Below are 16,708 nucleotides of genomic sequence, written 5' to 3' on the forward strand. Positions count from 1 at the left end.
GACAGATGTTACTTGGTAGTGTTGGTATTATTGAAGAACCTTTCAGATTTTCTTCTTGCTTGTAACTTTAGTGAACACAAGCATTGGGCCAACATCAGTCACCCAGAGACAGCTGTGCATTTAGGACACATTACCCACAGGAAGGCTTTCCTTTGTTTTAAAGAAATTCCATCTCTGTTTTCTTCATGTTTCTTCACTTCTTCTACTATACATTTCTTTCTTTTTTGGAGAGTCAGTTTGGGTCATTGGACACTCAAGAGCATCAGGAATGGGCCAGGGCTAGACGTCTCGGGGACAACATTCCTCATGATTCTCTTAAGAGCTTAGAGATTTGGAACTGGTGGCAACTGGTAAAGTTTTCAATGTTTGGTAACCAGCCAGGGTCCTGAGCTCTGAGAACAGTTTTATTTAGCTCTCTAAGATTTCGGTTAGAGGCTCCCAAGGAGCTGGTGTAGGGCAGAGAAATAAACAATTGCTTCTCAGTCACACATGACAGCCAATGGACAGCTCTGAAAGACAGCCCACAGTGGAGAGAGAGTCCAATGAACAGCCTTGGACCACAGTTTTCAGAATAGAACTTTTTCTTCCCCAACTTCTCTGCATCTGCCTGGACTTTGTCTGTGAACACCACAGTGTTGGTATGCTTTGGGCGAGTTCTGTGGCCATAGCAACAGAATGGGAGAGACCCAGTCCTTAAGAATGAGAACAGTGGATAAGAATGAGATATGGATCAGGCAGGAGAGGAGGTAGGGAGGTAAGCTAAAGGTTGAAATTGCTGAAGAATGGAGCCATTTTATTGGATAAAGCCCCTGGGTAGGGCAGTGCTGAAGGTCCCTCTGAGACTGGATTGTGGCTCAGATGCACACTCCTTCCCTCTAATGAGCAGGTGTGGTTCAAGCTGAGATCTTGGGAGATTTGGAGACTATAATCAACTCAGTGACTTGTTCTCATCAAACGAAGTAGATTATGTACTGGTGATGTGCCACTGACCTACTACCTACTGTGGGCTAATACTTGTTGAAATCTTTATGTTGAAAGATGCTGTCCAAGAGACATGGAGTGCCATGAGAGAATGTTTTCTCTTGGGCAATTCCTGAGTAAGTCTGATTCTCACATGGATGTGAAGTGGGAGGAATAAAACTCACCCCATCCAGAGAAAAGTGCTGTCTGTGGGAAGCCTGAGATTTGAGCACTGGGCTCAGGTTCAAAGATCTGAGTTCAAATCCCAGCAATGCCATGATACTTCACATGAACTCTCTGTGCCTCTGTTTCCTCACCTATCAGTGAAGGTGGGGAGGTAATCTACAGGACCTCTCCAGTTCTGAATTTCTGTGCATCTATGGACTATCGAATAAAAGAGTAGGTAGTACGTATATTAGGTAAGCTTCCTTCATTTTCTATGTTCATTTCCTTGGAGCCATCAGCTGGAGTTGAGGACAAGTTTTAGAAATGGATAGGTTTCTTTTCAACCTTCCTTCTTACCAGTCCTCTGTCCGTATCTTCCTAACTCTTGTAAGTGTCATGTAGCTTCATGATTTTTCATGATTTGATAGAAGTGTTGTTCAGGTAGAAATTGTAGAAAGTCATTTATCTCTTGTCAGTCTTATCTCCTCACCTCTATGATAGCCCCAACAGCTCCTTAAGGCCTAGATTCCCAGGCTCACTATTCCTGTCAGCCCATTCCCCAGCAGGTCAGCCATCAGATTTTCAAGCTATGGGGTTCCATCCCTTCTTTTGTCTCAGTGATCTTCACCCCAGCCATGGCATCATAGCCTTTGGAATTGTTCATCTGAGGCAGGAATTCTCAATCCTAGTTCTGCAATGCAACCAACTGAGAAACAAAAATTAAAAAGCAATCAATCCCTCGAGATTCTGATTCCATTGCTCTTCATTGGTATTTTGTAAAGTTCTCCCAAGTGATGCTAAGATGGAATCACTCTGAACATTACTATTAAATGAGAATGGACCTTGTGCTCTTGAATGTCAGTCATCCTTAGAATAAGACCATAGAGGATCTTTTCTTGTATTCTGATATGGTTTCCCTGTGAGGGCATGCCCTGTAGATTGAGGTCACTCTCTGGGGTGGCAGCTTCTAAGATTGTTCCCAACAGTCCCCACTTCCTGGTACTCATGCTCTTGTGTAATCCCTTCTCTTACAACTGGGGCAGACCTAGTGACTTGCTTCTAGCCAACAGCACAAAATGGCAAAATGAAGGAATGTCATTTCCAAGATTTAGTTATGAAAGATGGTGAACTGTCTAGCTTGCCCTGTCTGTCTGTCTGTCTGTCTCTGTCCCCTCCTTCTCCCCTTCTTGAGCTCCTGTTCTGAGGAAAGCAAGCTGATATGTTGTGATTAACCCTATGGAGAGAGACAATCATGTGGCAGGAAGTTAATATTTCTGGTCAACAGCCAGTGAGGACTTGAGGCCAGCCAACCCTTTGACAGGAGTGAGCCTGAAAGTGAAACGGCCTCCAGGGGAGCCTTGTGATGACCGTTGACCCTCTGCCGCACTGTAAGAGAGACCCTATGTCACGGTTACCAGGCTAAGCCATGTCCAGATTCCTAGAGCACAGAAGCTGTGAGAAAATAAATGTTTATTGTTTTAAACTAAGTTTGAGGGTCACTTCTTACACAGCAATAGATAGGATATCCTGATATCCTGAGGGAAGGAGCAGATCCATAGACAGGAACTTATCACAGGGAAGGCCAGGCTGTTTGTCAGTTTTGAGGAGTGTAGGGGTCTAAGTGAGGATTCCTGGGAAGGGTGGGTGTTCAGTAGGCAGAGCTGGGTTGCTGAGGTGAGGAAAGAAGATGTTCTTTAAGTAGAATCTTGCCAGCTAGATCAGTGCCTCTCAAATATCAGGGTGCATTTAGATCACTGGAAGAATCTTGTTAAAATGTAGATTCTGATTCAGTGGATCTGATTCAGGGGGTCTGGGAGTCTACGTTGCTCCCTGGTGATGCTGATGCTACTGGTCTGGGGGCCAGATTTTAGGGGACAGGGAGCTGCACTGTCCACATTTGTGCGACACTCTGTGGTTGCTTCCTTCATAAATAGTCTTTGTTCCAACGCTAACTTGGTGGTGTTTCAGAAAGCCAAGGAAGTGGCCTTTGCCCTTTGGGGCAGAGTTTAGGAGGAGGAGCAGTGCCCCCTGGAGGCCACATGGTGCAGGCATTGGTGAGGGAGAAACCCTTCACAAGTGAATCTCAGAATTAGAGTGAATCACATGAAGTAGTCATTCATATGAGTAAAAATTGTCAGTTATTAGCAACTTCATAAATTTTCATAAATTTTAGCCATCCATCCCTACTGAGAGATCTTTTCAGGCTGGTCCTGGAGCTTTTATGTGTATACATTCCTCAGCAGTGTCTCTTAAACTCTTCCTTCCCCCTTCCTGTCCCTCTAACCACAGAGGGGCACCAATGTCGGGCATGCAGCCTGAGGCAGCCCCCAGAAAGTCTTTGAAGTCTTTTTAAAAAAATCTTACTATTCCATGAGGATCAATAGAATGTGTTCATTATAGTATAAAAATAACTTCCTCCCCAAATGCATGTGTAAAACTGCTGCATCAGGAAGTTGTACTTGGACTAATGGGTGGACTGGGAATACGCCTCTCCCAGGTGAGCAGCTCTGCCTACACCCTTCCTTGGTCCAACTCTGAAATTCCCATCTCCCTCTAAAACCACTCCCATCTCCTCACCCTCCCTGACCTCCTGACCTTGACCCTGTTCCCTCCACTTTTCTGAGTCTACCAATTCCCTCTGGCCATCTCTCTGGTCTTTGCCAAGGGTGTCTCCAAGGTCAACCGTTTCAAACCTATTCAATCAACACTCACACCCTGGACCTCCCACCACACCTACCTGGATAATGGATAAGCTCCACCCTCTTGGATAAACCCCACCCTCTTGGATAAACTCCATCCCTCAGGATAGATCTTACTCTCCTGCCTAAACTCCACCCTCTGGGATAGACCCACTCTCACTACTAAATTCCATCAAAAGTGTTCTCCCCATGGACTTTTGGGCAGCATCTTTTGCCCTGAATAGTATACTAAGTGAATCCCCTCAATTTCATGTTATCCAGCCTTTCATGGGTTCTCCATGCTGCTCAACAGAGATTGAATTCACTGTTTCCCCAGACTTGCCTAATGTTAAGTATAGACACAGGCTGTCCTAACAATGTAGGTTTTTGGTCCCATCCCAGTCCTAGAGAATCAGTCTCCAGGGAAGGAGCTGGAAAATCTGCATTTTGACACTCCCTTCCAGAGATTCTTCTCAGGAGGCAAGCTTGGGAACCACTGCTGCTCCTCACCCGGGATTCTCTATTCTTGGCCCGCTGTGGCCCCAGGGGAATTGTCCAGCCTCCCCACTCAGCCCCGCCTCCCATCACCGCCCTAGCCAAATTCGACTTCTCCTTTCCCACTTACAAGATTAAGTCCATCTGCTCTGGGCTTCCCTCCTTCCACCCTCAGGCTGCATTATTTCCTATTTTTTCTTTCCCTTTTTTCTCTCATCTCTTAGGAAAGAGACACCTTCCTGTGGCTGATTTCTCTTTCTGAATCTGGGTGCCTCCTTGTCTGTGTCCTCTGCACATGGCCCTTCATCATCCCCTTTCCAGTACATTTAGCTTGGCCCTCACTAAGGGAAAGTTTTGGTTGTTTTCGAATGAGACTTTTGTCTTCTTAAAACACAAAACATCTCATGGTAGTGAGATGTGGAACTTCACTTATTCAAGCTCATCCCCCAGCGTCCTCCCACTGCTGGCACTCCCCTCCCATGTGACAGTGAATGTGTTACCACAGTGACAAAAAGGACTTTGGAGATGTGATTAGGTTAAGGATGGAGAGATGAGATCATCCTGCATTGTCAGAGTGGGCCCAGTATGATCACAAGATGCTATAAGAGGGAGACAGGGAAACAGAAAGGCAGGGTCAGAGGAATCTTGATGACAGAAGCAGCGGTCTGAGTGACTTGAAGAAAGAGCCAGTAGCCAAGGACTGTGAGCAGCTTCTAGAAGCTACAAAAGGCCAGGGGTAGATTCTGTCTTACAGCATTCAGAATGAATGCAGCCCTGAGTAGCTATTTCAGACTTCTGACCTCCAGGGCTGTAAGTTAATAAATTTGTATTGTTTTGAGTCCCTAGGCTACTGGTGATTTGGTACAGCAGCCACAGGAAGCAAAGATCTGGAGGAAGCCACAGGAAGCTGAGGAGTTGCTGGGATGTGGGTCTGACCCTTCCAAGGAGAGGGGGAAATCTGGAGAGCTGGGAGGAAACAGCTGAGTGCAGTGTAGTTTTAAGGAAGCTTTGGCAGATGGATGGCAGGTCTTTGAGCCCAAGTTGCCTGAGAGAGGAGCGCCAACTGCTGTCCCTGCCGTATGGTCCCTGGATGGGAGAGGTGGATTTCAGAGTGCTGGGCTTGGCCCATGGTGATCCTCTGTGCACGTTCTGGGAACAGTTCCTCAGTAGACCTCATGACCTCTTCTCCAGAAGGGACACTTAAAGGAAGGAAGCTAGAGGCAGAGCGGCCACAACTTCTATTCATTCTCTCCTTCCTCCACTTTCCATCTGCTTACCCCTGTTGTCTTTCATCTTGGTAGATTGTGGTGACTTACCTGGTGGTGGGACCCAGACCTCATTCCTGGAGGTACCTGATCCCCTTTGAAGTGTGGGGTTGCTAGGAGTGTCTACTTACAGTTACTATGGGGAGGAGGTGCCAAGAGACACTCAAGGGGATCTCTGGACTCCACACAAATTCCTCTTGCCCCATTGTGTAAAAAGAGCCCTTCCTCTTCCTGCTGGTCAGGGTCACCAGCTCCTGCCAGCTGACAGGTCCCTGAAACCTCATAGGGACCTTCTTTATGTCTGATCCCTCCTAGTGCATGCATCTTACCAAGTTCTCTAGTGAACTAACCACCTATTATTTCTTCTGTCCTATCACCATGATGTCATTATGTTCTGTAGGACGTTCAGATGGTCTACTTATCTTCAGATTATTTTATGACAGAAGGCAGGAAAATTCATATAACCCCAAGACAAAGCTCTAATGGAATATTGTTTTCCATCTCACATCAGTACAAACTATTTAATCCTTTCTTGACTGGAATTGAAAAGAATGCACCTGCCAAGTCAATGACTGCATGCCCTGGACTATGTCCAGTGTAGCACCTGTGATCAGGGTTACTATTTGTCTAATTTGTTGTAGATTATCTCATTCCCTAAGATCTATTCTGTTTCTGCAGGGGGCCAGACCTGAATTAAATGGAGATATGATTCATACCACCATTTTATATCCTGAAAGTCTTCAATGGCGGTACAAATTTCTAGCATATTTTTCAGAATGCAATATTGTTTTTGATTTACTACCTTGGCTGATGGAGTTATTTTCAGATGTGGTGTTCTGCACTGTGATAGGTTTTATCCCAAGGGCCAGTTTTAAAGCTAATTGAACTACCAAGCATGCCAATTACAATTTTGCATTTAGGAAACAAGAAAATGACCACAGGCATGTCAGTGGAGCCAGCAGGATCACTGTGAGCTGGACATTAACCAGAACCCCACTTACTGTTTGGCCTTGTAGGTTCCCTCTCTAACAAGGGGGCCATGATGACCCTTTGGGTCTCCAGGTATCACTGTCAAACCCCGTGTCCTGTAGTCCTTGAATAGTTTGTGTCTTCCCCTTTCCCAGTGATTAGTTACCTAGTACATGACCTTTGGGGGAGGACTGTTGTTATGAGTTGAATTATGTCCCCCAGAAGAAGATATGTTGAAGTCCTATTCCCCGTATCTGTGAATGAGAGCTTACTTGGAAATGGTATCTTTGCAGATCTATCTATGTCAGGATGAGTTTAGTTCGTTACAATGGACCTTAATCCAATATGACTGAAGTCTTTATAAAAAGGGGAAATTTGAACACAGAGACAGACAGGCACAGAAGAAAAACTATATGAAGACATGGGGAGAAGACAGTCATGTGAAGCTGGCATTGGAGTGAGGTATCTATAAGCCAAGAATATCAAAGATTGCAACAACCACCAGACCCTAGGAAGAGGCAAGGAAGATTAATCCCCAGGTTTTAGAGAGAGCATGGCTCTCCCAAAACATTGATTTCAGACTTCTGGATTCCAAAACTAAGAGAGATGAAATTTCTGCTGTTGTAAGCCACATACTCATTACACTTTGTTACAGCAGCCCCAGGAAGCTAATAAAACTATCTTCACAGTACAGCCTGACATGGCATTTTAGAATTCTGCCTCCTTAGTGAATGGATTCAAAAATCGGAAAATTGGCTCAGATTTGGAAGCTAAACAAGGGATCAGCCTCCCCCTTTATCCATGCCTTTGTTGTTGGAGATATTAAGCAGAGTCCTTTTTGGCTGCCTGTTTATTTTGCCCTTGAAAGACCACACTGCACTGACCAACTCCCTGATGGGCATGCCTCTTGGGTTGTTTCTTAGACATTATCAGTCAGTAGAGTGGTTGTGGCCTCATGACTTCTGGTGGTTAAGTATAGACTTGTGGCTGTTAGTGCTTCTAGGTCCTCCCCCATTCCAACCATAGCTGTTCAAAAACCCAGTTTTGCACCTACCCACCTCTAGTCAGCCCCTGCCAGCAGAGCAGAGACACCATTGAGCATCTTGGTGATGATGGTGCCCCTCACCAGCACATCTCTGATGGCTTTGGTGAAAGTGTGTCACCTGGGCCTTCTGTGGAACATTATCTACTGGTGGGTCTTCTGCCTTCACCTAACATACACAGTCCAACATGCCCATTGCTTCTTCCTCCCTTCCTTGTTCACCTGTTAGGGCAGTTTAGGCATTTCTACTTCACCCAGTATTGCCCATCAGTTTCTCCAGCAGAAAATTTGTCCATCCTCTGGGGTTCTTGCCGAGATATTAAATCCTGACTCTGGAGAAATAGCCTTTGAGTCAATGAATCCTATTTTCTACAGTCTTATACTCAGATCTCTGTGATGGAGGCTGAGGGGTGTGCTCCTAGCTCCTGCGAATAAACACAGCTAATTCTTGCAGCAACTTTGGTGTGTAATTTCTTTCTTTCCTTATCAGGCCCAGCAGATCCCCAACCAGGTTATGCTGGACTTCACTGTAATTATCAACTAGGAGGGAAGAGGAGAGGTGGGGAGTTCCCAAAGGGGCATCAGATACCTGCAAGGCAGAGGAGGAGAACCTTTGAATGATACGCAAGTGTAACCCCAGTGAAAGGCAGAAGGAAGGAAAGTACCTGTGGTGCAGATCTAAGAAAGTTCCACTTATGCAAAGTCTCAAGGTCAACGTTATTCATTGAAGATGAGAGGAATCCCTGTCTTCCAGAAACAAGGCATCCTCCCTCATTCTGAGTGTAAGCCAGTCAAATGCCTTGTTTATGAAATGACACGGACATTTATGGTACAGGAAGCTGTGAGGGTTGAGTGAAACAATGCCTGACATGTACCCCATTCAGGCTGGCAAATATGTGCCACTCCCCTTTCCCAATGCAGATGTCACAAATTCATGCTAGCATTTCTCCCCAGGGGAGCCTGATTCAGCCCCTAAATCATTCTCAATATGATGTAGCAAGTAGTGTCTGAAATGAAATCATTTCCCCAAGCTAGACGTAGGCACTGGCCTGACTCTGTCCCCAGAGAACTCCTTCTTGAGAGTCCTCAGACATTTCTAGGGCTTATTAACTGGTAGCTCTGTTTAAAGAGTACGCTCTGTAACTTCCAGGTATTCTGTTAGAATACTATTATCCAAACAGTGCATCACAAAACTCTGGCTCATTGGGAGGACATTCACTTCCTTGGGTTCTTTGCCAATTTTCGATTTAGGGAAGTTGAGGGAGGAGACTCCAGTAACCATGATGAAGAGAGCAGGGAGGACAGCTGGATGTGTGTATATGTGGAAATGCACTGGGTGGGGGTTGAGGGCGGGTTGTGAAGGGCCTACTTCTCTATGGGGTGAGGGTGAAGGTGTGTGCTTCTCTGAGAGCCCCCACAGGGTCAGGTCGGTGTCAACTGAATGACTGGTAGGAAATACTGCAATTGGTGTTCAACTACAAAGTCTCCTGTATTTAGGAGCAGAGGGAAGAAAGACAATGGATCTGCTCCTTTCTCTTTCACTCTCACAACTAATCAGACTTGCTTTGGGCAGCTCTGGGTAGCATGGAAATGAAGTCTCCTAAAGCAGCCTGTGTTGAGTTCAGTGAGACAAAAAGCTCACAGATGCACACCACCAATTCTTTCTAATGTGGTGTTCTTTCAAGAAGCTACAAGGAGGTGGAACATATTTCTGTAGTCAGCAAAGCTCCAGGCCATGCCATATACTAATAGCTTACCAGCCAACACACGTGTGCAGAATCAGGTAATGACACCAAATCTCAGTATACTGTTTAATATTTTCTTTTTGACTGAGTGAGGAAATAGGCCATGTTCTCTTCCCTACTTCCTTTCCTCTAAATTGCTGTCTACATGTACATTTTTTTTTCTATTTAACTCATTAATGTCAAGGAAAGAGAATTTTCATGCTTTTAAAGCATATATACCTCTGTCTCTAGGCCTGTTGACCTTGAAAAAGAACCGTACTTGCCTTTGGTAAGCCTCATGAAAGTCTTCTGCTGGTCCTGATTCATCTTTCTGAGGACGGATATTTTTATGGATGCCTCTGTTACTGCAGACTATAAGAGGTCAGGATGGTTATTGATTAAACTTTGGGATTTCTGTAATTTCTATATGCTTCTCTTTTTGTCCCCCTTGTTCCTTGTGCAACATCTGCATTATTCTTGATTTTTGATGATTATTTCAGATAAGGGTCCTCCCAAATTTAAAGAGGTAAAATTCATTTGCATGTGTGTGTGGTGCATGTATGTGTATGTGTGTTGGGAAGGGAAAGGAAGGAGGAAGGGAGGAGGATGAAAAAATACATAGAGGAAGAAATATGGGACAATCCCTGCTGGGCTGGCAACTTCTGCCACTGTTATCATTGAAGAAATCTGGGAAGGATTTTTCTAACACCATGCTTGGTCAGAATAGGTGGGTATGGCTGTTTGGCTATGTGCAGACTAAAGCTGTCCAATCAGTTGACTTTGAATGTCCAATAGAGGACTCTGAATGGCGGGATGAGAGGCTTGCATTTAATGTATAGCGAAGAGCAATGGAAGCTTTGCATGCCAGAGAGTGTGCCATGTGCAGACTGCATGAGAGCAAAGGGAATCCCAGGTGTGGGAAGTGCATGGGCAGCTGTTGGAATCCCTCATTCAGAGGAAGACAGGCTTGCACTGTGGTGGGGGCAGCAGGAATGCAGCAGAGCAGATAGACAGGAAGGGCACAGCCAGTGAGTGGATCAGGAGTCAAGGAAGAGGGAGGAGACAGATGACTCCTCTGGAGTCAAGAGGGTGAGGTCTGGAAGGTGGCAGGGCCTTGGGGAAGGAGGAAGGTCATGGGGAAGAAGAGATTTTGTGCAGATGGGGATGGGTTTTGTTTTGGACATGCATGGCCTGTGGAATGCCTGGGAGGAAATGTCCAGAATGTCATGGCAAATGTGGGTCAGACCTTCAGCAGTAGGATTTAGATTTAGGATGCACATACATGCATCATCTGCTTAGAGGTGAGAACTACAATTGTAAGAGGAAATAAGACATGTAAGGGATCATGATTAATTACAAAATTTAGATGTCTGAAATCCATCTTGACATTTTCATTTTGTGGGGCATATATCTGTATACCAGGCTAGAGATTTCATGTATAGCATATCTATCCTCTCTCTCTCTCTCTCTCTCTCACTCTCTCTCATCTATCTATCTATCTATCTATCTATCTATCTATCTATCTATCTATCGCCTATCTACACCTATTATGGGCTGTATTGTGTCCCCTACCAAATTCACACGCTGAACTCCTAACCCCTACAACCTCAGAATGTGACTGTATTTAGGGTTAGGGTCCTACAGACATGCCTAAATTAACAGGAAACTATTAGAGTGCCCCCGCTCCAATCCAGATTACTTATGTCTTTATAAGAAAGAGAACCTTGCATGCACAAAGAGACATGGGAGGCACACGTGCATGGAGTAAAGACTGTGTGGGGACACAGGAAGAAGCGTCTATAAGCCAAGGAGAGAGGCCTCAGGAGACACCACCCCTACCCACACCTTGCTCTTGGACTCTCAGCCTCCTGCACAGTGAGGATATAAATGTCTGTTGTTTAGGCCACTCAGTCTTGGTGTTTGTGATGACTACCTGAGAAGATGAATACAATATCTATATCCATATGTATCCATGTACAAACGCATATGTATGTACATATACAGAAAATCTTTTTGCCTACAGCAAAACAAAAACCACTTAGTGTAGTTGGGAAGGACACTAAAAAGCACAGGCTGGAGGGATGGCCTGGAGGCAAGTGATCTAAAAAGGACACATCATATGAGCACTGATGATTTTATGAATATGAAGGAAGTTTAGATGAGTCATCGATAGTTTTCATGCCCAAGGAATTTCCTAAGACTCAACAAACAGATTAGAAATCATGGTAGATCTATCCCTCCATGCAAGAATTCACTCTCTGATTGTGTTCTCATGAAATTAGATAAACAGGGAAGGATACAAATTACACCCATCTAATGTTCACATTAAAACTTCCCAGATGCTTGCATCTGATGTGATGATGAAGAAGCACTGATTGACTCAGAGATCTGCCATCTTGCCTCCTCTTCCTGATGGAGATGGCTGTGTCAGGTGCCTGTATGAACTGCCCAGAGTTCTGACTCCCATGTCTTGGGGCCATGCCTTGGGGGCCCCGTAAGTGTGGAAGGAAAATATGGGTGCTGTGTTACTGACTAGGCCTATCTTGAGACATAAGCCCATGGCACTGGGCATATGCAGATATTGAGCCCAAAATGGTGCTCTCTCCATGGTCCCCAAAGGCCTCACTGATTCTCCTCTTCTGAGCAATCAGAGCTCATCTTAGGTCTTTGGAAATTTCCACCTGTGCTGTCGTGAGTAGGAGGCAATGCTCTGTAAAAAAAGGGACTGAACACTGTGCCTAGACACAGAGAATAGTCAGTCAATGTTAGCATTAACCATTATTGTTAGGTCCTTACCACCCCTCTTACTCAGGGGCACTCTATGTGTAACCGTGGTATTTGGGTCCCTTACACAACTCCACATGGCAGGTTCAATAACACTTATCAATTGATGAAGAGTAAGACCACATAAATTTTCTTTTTTGTTTTGTTTTGTTTTTATTTGTTTTTATTTTTTTTAATTTAAAAATTTTATTTATTTTTTACTTTATAAAGTTTCGTATTTTTTTAATGTAACACATAAATTTTCTTAACATCAGAGCTTTACATGTAGTCTTTCCTTTGTGCAGTAGTGTGGGACTGTGGAAATGACCAAGCAAGCTGAAACTGTGGGTAGCAATCTCCATAATCAGTGAAAATAATCAATGAGATTGTTTCATGACCTTAAAAATCTTTGTCAAAACATAAAGGACTTTCTTACTGTTGGTTACAAATGTATATGAAAAATTTAAAGACGGCAAAGCTAGGGGCGCTTGGGTGGCTCAGTTGGTTAAGCGTCCGGCTTCAGCTCAGGTCGTGATCTCATGGTTCATGGGTTCGAGCCCCGCGTCGGGCTCTGTGCTGACAGCTAGCTCAGAGCCTGGAGCCTGTTTCGGATTCTGTATCTCCCACTCTCTCTGACCCTCCCCTGCTCGTGCTGTCTCTCTCTGTCTCTCAAAAATAAATAATAAACAGGAAAAAAATTTTAAAAAAAGACAGCAAAGCTAATATTTAGCCTACTATAACTTAAAAACATTAGAAATATTGAGAAAGAATGTTTGATTTCTTTGTATACATTTTTTCCGAGAATTTTCAGTAGTATGAAATGGACCAAGCACCAAGCACCTTTTCTAACTTTCTGACTTATACCTTCAATGTTATAAAATATCCCCAAGAATTCCCTAAGACAACTTTTTTTTGCCAGCCTTTTTATCCCCCACCCCCCAATTGCTTTCCTCATTTATTTCAACACATATGCTAGGTTCCTCTGGCTGAAGATCTAGAATCTCTTGAACAAGAGCAGAACTACCCTTCTTATACTTCCCATCTGACACCCTCCAGTGTTTCTTTAAGAACTCTTGCTTACATCTCATTAAACTTTGACTTCCAGCATCACCACTTTCTGTGTCTTTGTCACACCTTCATCTTTGTTGGCTAATTCTCTCGTAGGAGTCAGTAAAATGTCATGTGGGTCTATCACTGGGAGACCAGGAGACCACACAACCAAATGCTTTGCTGTCTGCATGTGAACTGATAACATGTACACAGTGACCAGTCATGGGCAGGCTCTGAATGGAGTGACTTGGTTGTTGGTCCCCAATCAGGATGCACAACTTATGTTGTGTAACTTACCTAGTGATCTGCAGACTGAAGCACAAGCAGCAGAAATTGTGTGGGACACAATTACTCATCGTTAATATAGAGCAATTGGGACTGTGTTGTTGGGGGGCTGGTATTAGTTAACTTCTGTTACTATAGGGGTAACTGGAAATTGTGCATAAGAGAAATGCACAAAGGAGGCTTGCCTGGGTATTCCAGAATGTGATGCATGCCTGAGAATACACTGCATAATTGTCGCTGAGTGTTTTTCATTATTCTTGACCATCAATTTCAAGAAGTCTTTGTTGAAGGTATCAGGTTGCTCCTGTGTTAAGGAGTTTTCCTCCTAAAAGAAATGGCATTCCCAGTTTTCCTCATTGAATCCATTGCTCCGCACGTATTTGAGGTAAATTCTCTTGATGCTTTCTTTAGTGGCTTCCATGCTCTGGTACCTGGAGTGTATCTGCATGACGATTAAGCACTGAGAACAAAGAGTTAGCTTTAAAGAAGTTGCGGGCTTGGGGCGCCTGGGTGGCTCAGGCAGTTAAGTGTCTGACTTCGGCTCAGGTCATGATCTCAAGGTTTATAGGTTTGAGCCCCGCATCAGGCTCTGTGCTGACAGCTCAGAGCCTGGAGCCTGCTTCCAATTCTGTGTCTCCCTCTCTGCCCCTCCCGCACTTGTTCTCTATCTCTCTCTCAAAAATAAATAAATGTTTAAAAAATAAGCAAAAAGAAGTTGCAGGCTTTCTCAGCGTATTTCATATGTTCATGCACATTGTGGGTTTCCAGGATTTGGAGCTGCTGTTATTTAAAAAGTATCATTGGGTTAATAAATCTTTATAGAAAGTGTCTTGGGTGACTCAGTTGGTTAAGCGTCTGATTCTTGATATAAATTCAGGTCCTGATCTCACAGTTTATGAGACTGAGCCCTAACTCAGGCTCTGTGCTGTCAGCTTGGAGCCTGCTTGGTATCTCTCTCTCTCTCTCTCTCTCTCTCTCTTCCCCTCCCCACCCCCTGCTTGCTCTATCATAATAAATAAACTTAAAAAAAAGTGTCTTGGCCTGCCAATGCTGTCATAGCAATGTTCCACGGACTGGGTGGGTTAAACAACAGGAGAACAGTTTATTTTTTGACAGTGCCGAAGGCTGAAAATCCAAGATCTGGGTGTCAATAGGTTGGTTTCTACCACGGGCTCTGACCTTGGCTTAAAGGTGGTGACTTCTTCCTGTGTGCTCTCTTGGTCTTCTCTTCATGCACACACATTTCTTTGTGTGTCCAAAAGTCTTATTCTTATAAAGACACAAAGCTGATTGTGTTAGAACCCATATAAACAGACTCATTTTAACTTAATCAGTTCTTTGAAGGTCCATGTCCAAACTGAGCCACATTTTGATGTATTGAGCATTAGGGCTTCAACATATGAATTTCATGGAATGAAATTGAGTGTTAGAATCCAGAAAATATGGTAGTATACAGTATCCATCCAATTTATTGGACACGTCCAATTAATATGGATATAATTCTTTCATCTCATTGAGGTGGTATTCTACTGATCACAACACAAAATGTTGAAGTTGGCTGGTAAAGAGACAGTAGGAAACAACATACACATTTTTGTACAATGTAGAGAAGTGTGTCTACTAAAACATTTTGTTTGGGATGTTCCTGACTGTCTAAATATATTTATAGGAAATTTACCACAATCATCAGAGATTTAAACTCTCCACCTCCAAGTACAAGTTTAGGAGGGGGTCCTTAGATGCTGTCAATCACAAGATGGTCCTTTCCAACGAGCGTGAGCCCTTCCTTTTGTGACGTTCCTTACTCTGCAGAGCTTCTGGGTGCTAAATCCACACTCCATCAGTCAGGATCCCTTGGTTGCACACGTGCCTCAGCTCAACTTTGGATGCCTCTACTTCCTGTGACTGTTCTAAACCCTGGTGAGAAATGTCTGCAGGACCTCGCCTAACACTTTCATATGCTCAGCCTGGAAAGAGGGGCCAAAGGAGCCAGGGTCAAAGGCCAATGGATGAATGCTTTTGTCTCATCCCTTGGGCAGACAATCCTGAGATGTACTGAAGAGGTTTCTCCAAAAGCTGTAGCAAGATCTTTCTCCAGACATCCATCTTGGGGGTTAACTTGATAATACATCCTTGGATTGACATCTCCTCTTTCCTTAATTCCTGCTCCCTGGACCCTCTTCCCAAATAAACTATTGCATGTAATGTTCTGCTTTTGGGAAAATCCAGGCTAAGGCAGATGGGGCCTTATCACTAGCCAGACCTGAGTTCTGGGTCTTTGCCTGGGGCCCCAAGTAGCCATGGGATGGGTGGGGATATAGAACTCAGGTGGAGAAAGTGCAGATACTCGATGAAAAGGAGTATTGTTCCAGAATGAGTTGCAAAGACCAAAACCAGGTAAAAAAAAGAGAATGAGAGAGTGGACTATCCACTATCTATACAGTGGCCTTGAGTAGTAGTAGAAACTAGACTTTTAGAAATATGGTTTACTAAGTGGTCAGGCTGGAAGTTGGCTCACAAGTGCGTCATACTGGTAGTTAGCATTCCCTCTATGTTTTCCCCATTAGAACATACAAAACACCCATGTTTCCCAAATTCTTAGTTATCAGAACATACGTGTAGAGGATATAAGGCTATTATTATACAGATGGGAAACCAAGGCAAAGTGATTAATTATCACCCAAAGCCATAAAAGAAAGCCACAGCTGAGTTTAGGATTGTGTTTTGGGTTTCCTGCCTATTGCAATTGAGCCCCACTTCTTACTGGAACCAACCCCAAGGAAGAAGGTTTGTGGGGTTTCCTGGAAGGCGGAGGTTTGCATTCGCATGCCCTGTGCTGGGGCATTTGAATGGGCGCAGCCAGGAGACTGTTGCAGTTGGTGTGCCTAAGGAAAGGGAGGGGCGAGGAAGCATTCTGAGCAAGCCAGCCGTGGGACTGGCTGTGTCATCGCCTACCGTCTGCTCATGACTGGACGCGCCAGTGTCGGAGAAGAGGTTCTCCGTCTCCATCCATTGACACCAAAGGACAGAACAGACTTGACTCATGCCGCCAGGTATTATTTGAAAAATTACCATTTGTCATTGAATGCAAAAAAAAAAAATACTGCCTCCAATGTTTAGTTGTTATTTTTACGTGCTGGTGAAAATCTGTGATTTTCAGGAGAAATTCTCACTATGTATTTCCCAGTTGAAATACAAACAAAAACATGTTTCAACTTCATTTTGAAAACATTTTTAAAATGTTTACTTATTTATTTTGAGAGGGGGAATGGAAGGGCAGAGAGAGAGAGAGGAAGAGAGAGAATCCCAAGC

Source organism: Suricata suricatta, chromosome 7 (genome assembly GCF_006229205.1).
Source record: "Suricata suricatta isolate VVHF042 chromosome 7, meerkat_22Aug2017_6uvM2_HiC, whole genome shotgun sequence".
Classification (NCBI taxonomy): Eukaryota; Metazoa; Chordata; class Mammalia; order Carnivora; family Herpestidae; genus Suricata; species Suricata suricatta.